This window comes from Oryctolagus cuniculus, chromosome 18 (genome assembly GCF_964237555.1).
Source record: "Oryctolagus cuniculus chromosome 18, mOryCun1.1, whole genome shotgun sequence".
Lineage (NCBI taxonomy): Eukaryota > Metazoa > Chordata > Mammalia > Lagomorpha > Leporidae > Oryctolagus > Oryctolagus cuniculus.
The window spans coordinates 44,558,272-44,573,055 of NC_091449.1; the positions used below are offsets into that span (position 1 = coordinate 44,558,272).

At 36.9% G+C, this 14,784-nt stretch overlaps 1 long non-coding RNA gene across 2 annotated transcripts in view; it reads left to right on the top strand.

The window, feature by feature from the left end:
* The window catches only part of LOC103348476 (uncharacterized), a 52,639-nt gene extending 42,565 nt beyond the window's left edge, over window positions 1-10,074 (top strand). For both annotated transcript variants that reach the window (XR_007919927.2, XR_007919929.2), the window contains one exon: window positions 9,304-10,074. This is a non-coding gene — a long non-coding RNA (uncharacterized lncRNA). The remainder of the gene's footprint in view (window positions 1-9,303) is intronic.
* The last annotated feature ends 4,710 nt before the right edge of the window (window positions 10,075-14,784 follow it).

The following is a 14,784-nucleotide window of genomic DNA, read 5'->3' on the forward strand; positions in this document are numbered from 1 at the left end:
TGTGCGCAGGCCGCAACACAGCAGCCTTAGCGGCCACTTGAGAGGGTGAACCAACGGAAAAACGAAGACGTTTCTCTCGGCCTCTCTCTCTCTCTCACTGTCTGACTCTGCCTGTCAAAAAATAAAAAATAAAAAAAAAGATTTATTGGGGCTCGCCTGGGAAAGTAGTAGAAGATGGCCCCTGCACCTGTATGGGAGGTCAGGAGGAAGCTCCTGGACATTGTGGCCAATTGAGGAGTGAACCAGTGGATGGAAGATCTCTCTCTCTCTCTCTGCCTCTCCTCTCTCTGTGTAACTCTGACTTTCAAATAAATAAATAAATCCTAAAATAAATAAATATTTATTTTATTTATTTAAAAGGCAGAGTTATGGAGGAAGGAAGAGAGAGACAGAAAGAGAGATCTTACATCTGCTGATTTAGTCCCTAAACGGCCCTAATAGCCAGGGCTGGGCCAGACCCAAGGCAGGAGCCAGGAGATTCTTCCACATCTCTCATGTGGGTGGAACGTCTCAGGTAGTTAGGCCATTCTCTATTGTTTTCCCAGGTGCATTAGCAGGGAGCTGGATCAGAAGTGGAGAAGCCTAGACTCCAGTTGGCATGCATACGTAATGCTGGCATCGTAGGCAGCAGCTTTACCCACTATGACACACGCTGCCCCACAAAAATAACTTTTAATATTTATTGAACAAGTTTTGTGTCAAGTAATTTCAGATATCTTAGTTCATTTAGTATTCATAACTAAATGAAGTAAATATCAATAATAATGTTATGATTATTTTTCTCATTGAAGTGTTTGTTTACATTTTGGCTTTAATGTGCTCTGGGACTTATTAGGGACATAATAATATGGCAGATAACAAAATAGCAAAGCCCATTCCTATTGAAGACCACATAGTAGTGATGCTGAAAATTATTTGGCATTTTGCTCATTGTTTATCTATTGACAATTAAGAGCATTGAAAGGAAGTCACAAAATGGCATTTTACTCAGGAAAATCAGAGACATTTTAGTGTAGACAAATGCCTCTATTCTACTCATTTCTCTGTATGGTAATTACTATATCTCTTACAGTGAAAAAGTTAACATTTTTTTAATTCCTGTGGAGTTATTCTCGTAGATACACAAACTAACAGAAATTGTAACTCTAGCTTTTTGCAAAAAGAAATAAGTATTGGAGTACTACACACTCCTTTACCCTTGCATTAAAATGAGTTCATCATAGAGAACTTTCTGTATTACTGTGCTTATTATACAAAGTTCTTTTTAGTCCTTTCAATGAATACTTGGTATGCCATGGCATGAATATTCTAAATTATTTAACTGGATAACAAAGTGAATTTTAGCAGAAATATTAAGAAAGTAACAGAATAACAATGGTGATATGTGAGGAAGAAAGGGTAAAAACAAAAACAAGAGCCAAAAAAAAGTGCTAATTATCTGAGTCAGAATCATGTTCGAAGGTTAGAAAAAAATACCGAGAAGCTCCATGATACTAATAGAGTTTTTTTGAGATTCATAGGAAATAATTATAGAGGTAAAAAGGAACAGAACTGGTGAGTCTTGTCTATTGTTAGGATTTTGGATTTTATTTTGATAACGAAAAAAACACATTGCATGGTTTAAATTGGATGGGGAAATCTCTTCTCTGGCAACGGCCATCTGCATATTTATAACATTTTTAAGAGTCATATGAAACTATCAACTTTATAATTAGCATGCTATGCATTTATTGAATCCCGAGTGCTGCCTGCAGCTGCCTTGGTGGGGCCAGACCATATGATTTCGCAGGCCCTGTACTGCCCACCAGCTGGGTGTTCCCCATCCCTAGACAGAACTGGCATGCTGTGATTTACATTTTCCAAGTTCTACTCTGGTTTATACGAGTGCTGGGACAGAGGCAGTTAGGAAGCTGTTGAAATGAAGCGGGTCACAGACAATGATGTCTTATGTTTTGGACCAGTGCTAATAGAGAAGGTAATGAGCGTTCGTGAGATCATAGTTACACTTCCCATTTGCAATCAGCAGGGTTTGAGCATGTGCTGATTCAGCAGCAGTAGTGATGAGAGCACGAGGAGTCCATAATGACATGAAGTTGCTTGCCATGGTCCCTGAAGTAATGCAATGGGGGCAGGAAATGAAGCCCCACTCGGAGGTGGTGAACTCAGAGGGCTACCGTTGCCAGAAGTCATTGAACGAGAAAAGTGACCTGGACTTATTCACATGGACTTAATGCTGTGACTAACAGACACTGCCTAAGAGCAGCAGCCATGGTCCACTCGGCCTTGTTCAGTTATTTCCAGGAGGGAATGGGACCCAGTACTTTTTTGCAAAGTTTCCCAGTTTTTTCAAGAGAAATTTTAAGTCTGGATTTTTGAAATGTTTCCCCTTCACCTCTAGAAAATCAAAACTTAATTAATTAATAAATTAATTCTGGCTCTGAAAACTAACAGAGAACTTGAAGAACTGTTCTACTAAGGTCTTGCATATGAAAAATATTGTAGTCTTGGGTTTTCTGATTTCTATGCTTTCATATTAAAATTACCTCACTACGTTATAGTCTGGCTCTGAATTCCAATCTTTCTGGTTCATTACCATTTAATAGCTATTACTTTTTCTTTGTTTTTTTTTTTTTAATTATAACCTTTTCTGATCATCGATCACTTTTCCTGTGATTTCCCATTGTGTCATGCAGAAATCATTTGATGAGAACATCGGGGACAACAGAAGTTCAGTATTTGGAGTTCAAGCACCTGGGTTTAAGTAGTTTAGTTTTCTTTTAACTAGTCAGAGATTGTGTTTATCAAATGCAGTATGAAAACAATTAAAATTATGCTATCGTTCAAAGGAAGAAATGAGAAAATATCGAAAAAAAGTCTTACATTCTGTAGTACTTTACATATATGCACAAAATAATTATTCTTTAAATTCTTATATCAAGTAGTCACTCTCTTAAAAATATTCATACAATATTCATATATCTTTTGTTAAGTAGTCTGGTTTTTACAAATGAGAATTTTAGCAATATATGTATGTATTCACATAAATGGATTTTTTAAAGATTTATTTTATTTACTTGAAAGGCAGAGCTATAGAGAGGCAGAGAGAGAGAGAGAGGTCTTCCAACCGTTGGATCACTGCCCAGGTGGCTGTAACAGCTGGAGCTGTCCCAATCCGAAGCCAGAAGCAAGGATTTTCTTCCAGGTCTCCCATACGGGTGCAGGGGCCCAAGAACTTGGGCCATTTTCTATTGCTCTCCCAGGCCATTGTACAGAGCTGGATTGGAAGTGGAGCACCTGGGACTTGAACCGGTGCCCTAATAGGATGCCGGGATTGCAGGCGGCAGCTTTACCTGCCACACTACAGTGCCAGCCCCATAAACACATGTTTGAGTGTGTATATGTTGGTGTACTATCCACAACATGCCCATGTACATATTTATAAATGGCATATACACATGTTTTATTGATTATTTGGGTTGCTCAATTTTATGGCTACTTCATGTAATACAAATAACCAGAAGCTAATATACATTTTCTTAAAGGAAATCATTAAATATATATCAAACATATTTTCATGGGTGTTGTGGTGCACTGGGTTAAACTAAAGCAGTGGGTTAAACTGGGGACAGCACATGATGGGAGACCCAAATGGCATCCCAGGCTCCTGATTTTGGCATAGCTCAGCAATGGCTGTTGTGGGCATTTGCAGAGTGAATCAGAGGATAGAAGATGTCTCCCTCTGTGTTGCTCTGTCTCTCTGTCTCTGTCTCTTTCTCTCTGTGCCACTTAGCATTTCAGATAAACATATGCATTTTAAAAAACTATTTTCATATACCCCATAGAGTCATTTTACAAAAGTTCAATTTTGTAACACAATATAATAAAATATATACAAACTAAAACAAAACAAAATGTTTTAAATTGCTAACACTATTAATAGCTAGGAATTATATCAGAATTGTTCATATTTTCTTTTCAAAATATTTTCCTACTTTTCAAATTATTTACCTTACATTATTATCTTGCTTTATTTGTAAAATCAATCAGCATAATCAAACATATTTCCAGCATTAATAAATCATAACAATCATAATGTTTCTAATAATTTTAATAAAATTAACTAAACTCAAAAGTTCGTGGAAAATATATTATGAAGAAACTATGCATGAGATTCAAATATTTTTGCACCAAATTTAACTTATCTTTTAATTATTTTTTCCTCAAACTCTTTACTATCTTCATATATTGAAGTCCAAATCTCCAATATGAGGATTTTAGGTGGTGGACCCAAACATGATTAGTTTCAGATGATTTCATGATGGTAGAACCCCCAATAAAACTAATGCCCTTCGGACCCACACTGTGGCATAGCAGGGAAAGCCGCCGCGGCCTGCAGTGCTGGAATACCATATGGATGCCAGTTTGATTCCTGGCTGTTCCACTTCCTATCCAGTTCTCTGCTATGGCCTTGGAAAGCAGTACAAGATAGCCCAAGTGTTGGGGTCCCTGCAGCCGTGTGGGAGACCCGGAGAAAGCTCCTGGCTCCTGGCTTTGGATCGGCGCAGCTCCAGCTGTTGCAGCCAATTGGGGGAGTGAACCAGTGGGTGAAAGACCTCTCTCTCTCTCTCTCATTCTCTCTCTCTCCCTCCCTGCCTCTTGTCTCTCTGTGTAACTCTTTCAAATAAATAAATAAATCTTTAAAAAGAAAGAAAGAAAGAAACTAGTGCCCCTACAAAAGGAGAAGAAGATGTCAGAAATTAGTGCTTCTTCCATGCAAGAATGCAGTGAGAACTTGGCCATCTGCAAGCCAGGAAGAGGGCTCTGAAGAACTGAAGTTGCCACCCTTGATTGTGGACTCTATAATCTTCAGAACTCTGAGAAAGAAATGTCTTGTTTAACCCAACCAGTCTATGTTTCTTTTTTTTATAGCAGTCAAGTTGACTAAGACATTCTCTAAAATTTAATTTGGACACAGTGTTAAACCTTGAATATTTTGATGAAACTTAAATGTTGGGAAGAATACCTCCCCGGTCAATAGTGCAAACAGATTTTAATCAGCAATGCAAAAAATAGCAGTTCTTCTAACATGCATGAGAAATAATTTAAGCATCTTTGATTATAATAATATTAATTTTATGATTTGTCACTTGTAGGGGAAAATGAGTTTATATCCATGCCTCTTTAAAATGTGCTACGTGTCAAAAGTAAAGTGTATGATTATGAGTTTGCAAGACCAAAATATTTTATAAACTTGCTAATCCTATGAGAAAATTATTAAAAATCACTAGAGAACTTTTTACACATAATTTTCAGATGATTGGGGAGATTTTTTTCCAACAGGTTTAAATTCTCAGTTTTAAAAACTATATGGGTATCAAACTTGAGATAGTTTATCCTAAAATTATTTCATGCTGTGTATAAATATTTGATAGCAATATTCAAAAAACAATAACATAGTTGGTGGTTGTATGAATTTTTAAAGGAATTTTGGTCCTAGGAAACAAGCTCAGGTAAAGATTTTGCCTTTATAAATAAAGATGATTCCTTCATGAAAACCAAACTCAATTGAGAGGGAGAGATGCTAAGAGAGAGAAAGGAGGACCAGAGCAAAGGAGAGAGGGAGGGAGAGAGACAGAGACAGAGATATATATAAATGGAGAGAGCAGATTCCAGTTATTATGACCGCTAGCACATTGTTTTTGACTAATGGGTCTTAATAATTATCAGGACACAGTCTGGCTAATAGATTCAAAACTATAAAAACAAATCCATTAGCATATTTTGATAGAGAATAGCACTAGGACAAAAACATTCTTGTATTTTAGGATTAGCTGATGGATATTAGAAATGAGAACAAATTGAACCAACGTAGAAACAGTTTCTCTCTCTCTTTCCCTTTTTGTTTCACTCTCTTCTCACACTTTGGCCATAGTGTTTCACTTAAAAAGTAAAACTAGTCCATTAACTTCAGCAATTATTGTACTTCCTCTCTTTCCCTTGGTAAAACTAAGATATTTCCAAATCACAACTCAAGATTCATTCCTTAATTAAATACTAATCGACTTTGACAACTCCAAGTCAGCAGACACAGATGCTTCAGATTTGTGATTTATTATTTCAAACAAAACAGGGATAGCTGCTTTTTTTACATTGAAATTATAGTACCATACAATTCTTAATTTGGAAAAGATTTAAAACAAAGTGACAAAACTTGATATTCTCAGCAAAACTAATACAGTCAGATTTATTTATATATTTATTTACTTACTTCCTAACTTTATTTAATTTTAGCTCCCACATATAAGGGAAAACATGTGGTATTTGTCTTTCTGTGTCTGGCTGATTTCACTCAACATGATTTCCTCCTATTGCAACCATTTTGATGCAAATGATAAAATTCCATTCTTTTTTACAGCTGAATGATATCTATATATATATAGATAGATGGATATAAAGAAAATATAGTATATAAATAGCTACCTTTAAACATATTAGTCTCCACACATTTTTTTCCTTTAATTGTGAAATATCCAGTCTACAGGAAGGGCACATATTAAAACATCAGCATGGATTCTAAAACTTTTCAAACAGATGAACACTCAAAGCCATTAAAGACGTAATGCCCTATCAATTTGAATGACAATAATAACTTGACACAGCCATTAGAACATTAATTCCACAGGAAGGTATTACATTATTTCTACATCTCTATTAATAATCTGTTTCCACATGTCTATTAATATAATTAGTGATAGTATGAAAAACATTCAATATTTTTAAATCCTAAAAATTTTTTGAAAGATACCTTTGAAAATGGGCGTGGTATTTTTTCTTCTCTTCTTCTCCAATGACAATACAAAGATATAAGCATCCCAAAGATGTTTATAATAATTTTTTGCACAATCAAGGAGATACACTGGGAGACAGCATGTAGCTGAGTGGATTAAGACATTTCCTGTGACACCAGCATCCCATATGAGCAGCAGTTTGAGTCTTGGCTGCTCCACTTCTGATCCAGCTCCCTACTAATGCACCTGGGAAAGCAGCAGATTATGGCCCAAGGACTTGTGCCCTGCCACCCACATGTTAGAGTTCCAGGCTCCTGGCTTCACTTTGGCCTAGCTCCAGACATTGTGTCTATTTGGGGAGTAACCAGTGAACAGAGGACATCTCCCCCTCCATAACTCTGCCTTTCTAATAAATAAAATAAATCTAAAAGAAAAAAAAAGATATAGTAGATGTTGAACTGATAAAAACATATTCAAGATTAGAGTTGAAGTTTTGAGATTAGTATTTGGGTTAGATTTGAATGCCATCTTAATCATTTATTTTCATGGTGATTCAGACTAAGTCACTTGGAACTCCTTGAACTTCCATTTCTTCGCTTATTAAAGGAAGATGATAAAATCTACATTACAGGGTAATTATTATAATTCTAAAATCCATTTTAGACTTTGGCATACTGTCTGGAATATTGTGAGATAGTTAAATATCAACTCCTTGTGGTAGTATTATCTTTTAAAGTGTATACAATAATTTATTTTTTAAAAAGATTTATTCATTTATTTGAAAATCAGTTACAGAGAGAGAAGATCATAAACAGAGAGAGAGAGAGATGGGGTGGGGTGGGGTGGGGAGAGAGACAGATGACAGAGATCTAGCAACCTCTGGTTCACTCCCAAAGTGGCCACAGCAGCCAGGCGGCAACTTTACTTGCTATGCCATGATGCTGGCCCCCACACAATGATTTCTAAATTTAATAGGAAAGAGAATTAAATTTGACTCAAGGATACACAGGTAATACGTGTTGGGGCTAGGTTTTTAAAAATGTCACTGAGAATTGACATATCATTTTAGTTAACTACTTATCATAGTGCTTGAGAGATTAAACTCAGCAGTCTCAGTTAGAGACAGAGGGGGTTAGATGCAAGTAACAGGTTCTAATTTCCACAGCAAAGTGGAGCAATTACAGTTTTAACAATATATTGTTTACTCTATAAAGAAACAGAGGTGAAATCAGAAAATCTCCCGAGTACTTACCTACAGTGCCTGCTGCTGGAAATACATAGATACCAATTTGAGTTGTAAGCAGAAAGGAATACACTTGGACTGACCAAGACAAAGAGCCAGGGTGGTCTCCAAACAAAGTCAAGGCTACACAATAAAACAGTTCATGAAATTTATATGGCTTACTTCTAGGAAGGCGATGCAAATTCACTGTGAATTTTGGGAAGCATCATACATATTTAAAAGGGGTTGGGTGCACAAGCCTACTAGGTTTTCCCATATGTTATAGGTTTTCCATGTTCAGTCGAGGGCAGAGATTTAATATTATAATGAAAGGGGTTGAGGCTGGCGCTGCAGCTAACTAGGCTAATCCTCCGCCTGTGGCGCCTGCATCCCAGGTTCTAGTGCGGGTCGGGGCGCAGGATTTGTCCCGGTCGCTCCTCTTCCTGTCCAGCTCTCTGCTGTGGTACGGGAAGGCAGTGGAGGATGGCCCAAGTGCTTGGGCCCTGCCACCCGCATGGGAGACCAAGAGGAAGCACCTGGCTCCTGGCTTCGGATCAGCGTGGTGCGCCGGCCACAGCGTGCCAGCCACAGTGGCCATTGGGGGGTTAACCAATGGAAAAGGAAGACCTTTCTCTCTGTCTCTCTCTTTCTCTTACTGTCCACTCTGCCTGTCAAAAAAAAAAAAAAAGAGAGAGAGAAAGAGAGAACGAGAGAGAGAAAGAGAAAGAGAGAAAGAGAGAGAGAGAGAGATAGAAAGAGAAAAAGAAAGAGAGAAAGAGAAAGAGAGAGAGAGAGAAAGAAAGGAAGGAAGGAAGGAAGGAAGGAAGGAAGGAAGGAAGGAAGGAAGGAAGGAAGGAAGGAAGGAAGGGGTTGAAGCTTTCTGCATCAAAAAAGGAAAGATGAAGACTCAGCTGCTCCTTACACACAGGATCCTCAACTTGGCTTCAGGCAGGTCAGGGTTCATGATTACTCATCAAGGGGAGTCTCCCACAGAAATGTGACCTCCTCTTAAAAGCTATATCTTGTATCTGTTTACAAGAACCTGATTGATTTTAACCAGGGTTAAAAACAAGGTTGACCATTTTCTTCAAGGAAGCTGTTAAAGAGAGGACTTGGAAAGCTCCAAAAATGCTGTTTTTCATGATTTAATCAGTTTACATTAATATATGTGTTGAAATACGTGTTCTAGAAAGGCAAACAGATACTGCATGTTACTAAAAATAAGTTTAGAACAATAAAGTATGATAAGCATTTTTGTTTCCTAACTATGTGCCTTTTCCTCTTCTGACCCAGGACTTTTATAGCAGTTGTGTCAGACTGTGTGTGAAGCAAGCCAAAGCTAATACAAGAAAGGTTCAAAGGAGTTGGAGCTACAGCACACGGGATATTTGTATCAAGATACCTGACAATATGTGGCATTCTTATTTCAGCTTTGGCAGGAATATTAAGGATGCAGAAGCCATGAGAGACAAACCTCTAAGATGGTTCTTTTGCTTCAAACCTGGATTATGACCTTCATCTCATTACTGATTTGGATCCATAAGCAGCAGAAAGGCAGGACTTTCCTTCTGGACTTGACGTTGACTCTGGCTCTTGATGCTGATCCAGCTACTTACCACATCAGATCTTGAAATTTAATCCTGATACTTACACAGCTGAGGGTCAAAGGGATATTCAAGACTTTTCCAAGTTCAACCAATACAAAAAGGCATTTTGGCAACTGCTCCTGTAGTAGCGCTCCATGGATGTCCAGTTTGATGTTTCAATGTCCTTATCAGAGCAAGCATACAGAAGTCAAATTTCCGTCTTTATTTTTTATTTGTAACTTGATCTGATGAATGACTCACAGCATTGCACTCAACCAGAAAGTTTCTATTTTCACAGCTTTGGAAAAAGTGTAAAGCAAATCTTTTTCCATTTTTTTTAATTTGGAGAAGTTAAAATAAATCGGCAAGAAAACAAATTAATAATACCACATAATGATATTCCATTGTATTAGATACTTTTTTCTACATATGTTAATAACATCAACCAGTTGTGTAGGACATAAAGCATGGCCCAATAATCAGGTGGAAGGTCTCTTGTCTTTTTTAAAAAAAAAAAGATTTTATTTATTTATTTGAGATACAGAGTTACAGAGAGCAAGAGGGAGATAATAGCAAGAAAGATCTTCCATCTGGAGGTTCACTACCCAAATGACTGTGGATCCAAAGCTAGGGACCAGGAGCTTCTACCAAGTCTCTCATATAGGTGCAGGGGCCCAAGCACTTGAGCCATCTTCCATTGCTTTCCCAGGCAATGACAGAGAGCTGGATTAGAAGAGGAGTAGCCAGGACTAGAACCGGCACCCATATGGGATGGAGAATTAACCTAATGTGCCACAGTGCCAGCCCACAGTGCCAGTGTCTTTTGAGAAGTTGTTGAACATTAGCAAGGAAATTACTGTCCTCCACTGTTCACACTTCTTCAGTCTACACAAGAAAGCAGTATGCATGTTCTGTATTCTAATACTTGTGTATGTGTGTGTGTATGCATGTATGTATGTCTGTGTGTATGTCAGTGTTTGCATACTTGTAACTACTAGGTGTAAGATTCTGCCTCTCACAAGTGAAAGCACAATGCTGGTTTCATATTTAAAATGATTGTTATAATGTAATAACTCAGTCAGATGATTTTTTTTTTTTTTACAAGCAGAATGGACAGTGAGAGAGAGAGACAGGGAGAAAGGTCTTCCTTTTCCGTTGGTTCACCCTCCAATGGCTGCTGCGGCCAGCGTGCTGCGGCCAGCGCACCGTGCTGATCCGAAGCCAGGAGCCAGGTGCTTCTCCTGGTCTCCCATGGGGTGCAGGGCCCAAGCACTTGGGCCATCCTCCACTGCACTCCCTGGCCACAGCAGAGAGCTGGCCTGGAAGAGGGGCAACCAGGACAGAATCCAGTGCCCTGACCGGGACTAGAACCCAGGGTGCAGGCAATGCAGGCAGAGGATTAGCCTATTGAGCTGCGGCACTGGCCAGTCAGATGACATTTTATAAAATATTAAGTGAGATAAAATGTATATAGCACATTGCCAAAATATATATCATCTATGAATTAAATGTTAAGTTCTAAGTGAGAATAGGAAAAAGGAAGGAATTGTTCTGTTTCCTCAACTAAACAAATTATTGAGTCTCAACCATTTTGAAACCTAAAATCACAAATAATAATAGAACTCAGAACAGGTTCATCATAGATGTGCTTGAAATTATCAGAAAGTATGTGTCCCCTATTTAAAGAACAAAAACACTGTTTTAAAGGAAGGGCACTTAGGTATGGAAACCATGGACAATGGAATAAAGAGGGACTTTGCCCAGGCTGCATAGAACACTTGAGTCATGAACGAGTTCAATATACATGTGTGAAATATAATTAAGACTTTATCATTTTGCTCTGAGGATATGAAATAATGCATATGGTTAAAGCTGAAATTTGAAATAAGTTAACTGACGTGACTTCTAGTGGTATAGCAACTTGACTATTTAGCAGTTTTTATTCCATCTTACAAAATACAATTGATTCACCTTGATGAACCCATCACAGATACCAATAACTACTAAAACTATAAAACTGAATAAAGTTTTAGTAACTGACATCCACTGCCATCTAAGCCTACTTTGGGACATGGAATACATCAATAACCCTATTCTGTCTATCATCATTTCTGCTTTATTAAGAGAAGTTTCACCTCCCTCAATGCATCTGCATCTCACATCCATTTATTACCATCTATACTAATAACACCAATGAGTGCAATCATGTTTCATCCATTAAAATTATCTTCCTAATGATCCATTCATGCATTCTATTCATTCCAATTTCTCTAGATTGGAGTCTGTACATGCCATGAGGAGTACCATAGTGAGGAACTTGTATCTCAGGCGATTCTTCATGTTTTTATTAAATGAGAAGAAAGCAACATTATTGTTGAAAAAACTTTAAATCAGAATTTGACATGCATCACAGGCAATCTGCTAAGAGATTGCGTAGACACAAAGAAATCTCCTCCCTTTATATAGTTAGCCAGAAACAACCTGTTACATAATTGTACTCGAGAAAAAACAATAGAATGAGAGGCTTTGACAACACTGTCAAATACATTTAATTCTAAATTCACAAGTAATGGGGTGACTCTATGCTAGCTAATTGACTTTTCCTTGTCATTACAAGAGATAGTTTTTTCACTTCAAGAAAGGAGACCACCAAATACACACACCTAACCTATCAGAAAAACTGAGAGATAAGGAAACTATCTTGATGATTACATTTCAAAATGATGGTTCTCAGCACTTTGAGGAAGACTTTCCTGGGTATTTAGTTTTTTAAAAAAAAATTGCAGATTTCATATAGAGAATTTAAAGTCACAATTTTGCTAAAGTGAATGCTTTAATGAAGGGAAGGTTCTCTCTTCTTATGTTGCAAGCTTTTATTTAAAAAAATGCTTGCCTTTCCCTCCTACATGCTTAAAAACATATGTAACTGTATTTTTTATTCTGAATGTTTTGAGTTGCAAATATTTATGATATATTTAGCAATTTGCTTGGTTTAAAATATACAGAGAATGATGTCAGAACTGGAAATTTATACCTTTGCAAAAACCAAACCTACTAAGAAGTGTTCAATATTTACTACAATTCTTTAAATATAGAATTCTATAAATATAGAATTTTCATGTTTCCTCCATTTAGTGAGGTTATATTATTCATTTGAAATATGAGTTCATTCATTTATTTTCATAGTTTTGGACTTTTTACCCAGCCTCATTTTTTTTTCAAAAAAAATTATTATTCTTGAGTGTGGAAAACATTAACTTGATTCCAAAAGATACTGTGTCACTTTTTACCCCTACTCCCCCAACATTTTTCTCTTTTTCACCTTCATCACCCCTTATAGGTAGTAAGTAATATCATTAGCCTATTTTTGCTTCATGTGACTTTTCATTTTATAAAAATTAGCATATATCTGTCTATTTTCTATTGCTCCATATTTCTAATACAAAGATAACATTCTAAAGGTACTTTTTTTAACTCCTTTTTCTCCCCATAATTCCTCAATCTAGGTGATTAACCCAGACTCTTGGAATCAAGTAAACAAATCATTCTATCTCCTTTTTAAATATAAGTGTATTTTTTTTTGCTAAATGACAAATATTTATTTTTATTTTTTTAACTTTTATTACTAGATATAAATTTTCAAAGTACAGTTTATGGATTACAATGGCATTCCCCCCCCCATAACTTCCCACCCACCCACAACCCTCCCATCTCCCGCTCCTTCTCCCATTCCATTCACATCAAGATTCATTTTCGATTATTAAGGGTACTTTTTTACTCATTATTTTTCTCTTAAAATTTCATCCTGGACAGCTCTCCACTTTGGTTCACTTTATCCTTTTCATTGTTTTATTTTGTAGACACAGAATATTCCACTGTGCAGATGTACCACATTTCTCCAACCCCACTTATGTAAAGACATATAAGAGAACACAGATAATTACAAACAGTACTGCAGTTGATTACAGCGTGCATGTATATTGCTGAGTGTATCTTTAGGGTACATTTCCTCTAGTTTTTGTGAACGTAAATAAGCATGCTATTTATACAGAGCAAACCAGGTCCATTATGAGACCCTGTAGCTCATTCCTGCACTGCACTTTCTCATTTTCAGAATTTCCAACAGTGTAAGTCATCCTGAGAGTTGGCCGCTGCAATTTTGACCCAGTAAGAATGATGCCTAGAAATGTAAGAGGTTCTGGTGAATTGTTTCCTGGTATCTTCTGCAAACACTGCATGGTACCTCTTGAGACTTCATTAGGTTCTTCTCCTTTGTTCTACTTCTTCCATCAAAGCACTTAATATTCTGCATTATAATCATTGATTTTCTTGTCAGTCTCTTCTTCTGTAAGGGGAGTCACTACATCTTATTGAACTCCCATCAAATGCCAGGGGCTGTTTAGATGCTTAGGGATACAGAGATGAATAAATGCAGGTGGAAGTAAGGAAAAGATTAACAGTTGAAGATAGGTCATCTGCACCTTATTCATCTAGAGTTTACCATCTCTCATTCCAGATGTTTAATAAAAAGTGGTACTTACTACGTGCAAATTATCTCTTCCTTCTCCTCCAGGGATTTGGAATTGGAGTTATAATATTCTTATGACCCATTTGCCCAAGAGAGTCTGAAACAAATAACTCAGAAACCCTTTGTAGAGATGAGGTTTCACCTAGAATAGTGAATTTTCTATTCTTTAAACTACACATTGTAATAAAAAATAGGAAGAAAAAGGAGATCTTGAGGACAGAACCAAGTCTTATTGATGCTGCTCTTGTAGATAATGCATAGACAATGATATTCTGGACTTCATTGATATTAGCTTTACTACATGAAATAGCAGGCCCACTTTTCCATTGACCGGATTAAAGGGTGCATTATATAGTCAATTGCTAACAAAATAAAATAGTAGTCTTCATTTAGGTAGCTTTAACTTAAAACAAAAAGAATTTTAGTACAGAAAGACTCTATTGAGTTGGTGATTTTTACTAAATAAAAGACCTTTCACAATCTCAGTGATCTTCTATGTAGACAGTTGTAGTACAAAAAAGTTCCTTATTTAAGGAATTGTTACTTCTGCATTACAGGTAGATTTTGTTTGTGTGTTTGTGTGTTTGTTTTAGATATCCAATCAAAGTACCACTTGTTCCCTGGCTTCAGGTATAAATAACTGATGTGGCTTTCGCAAAC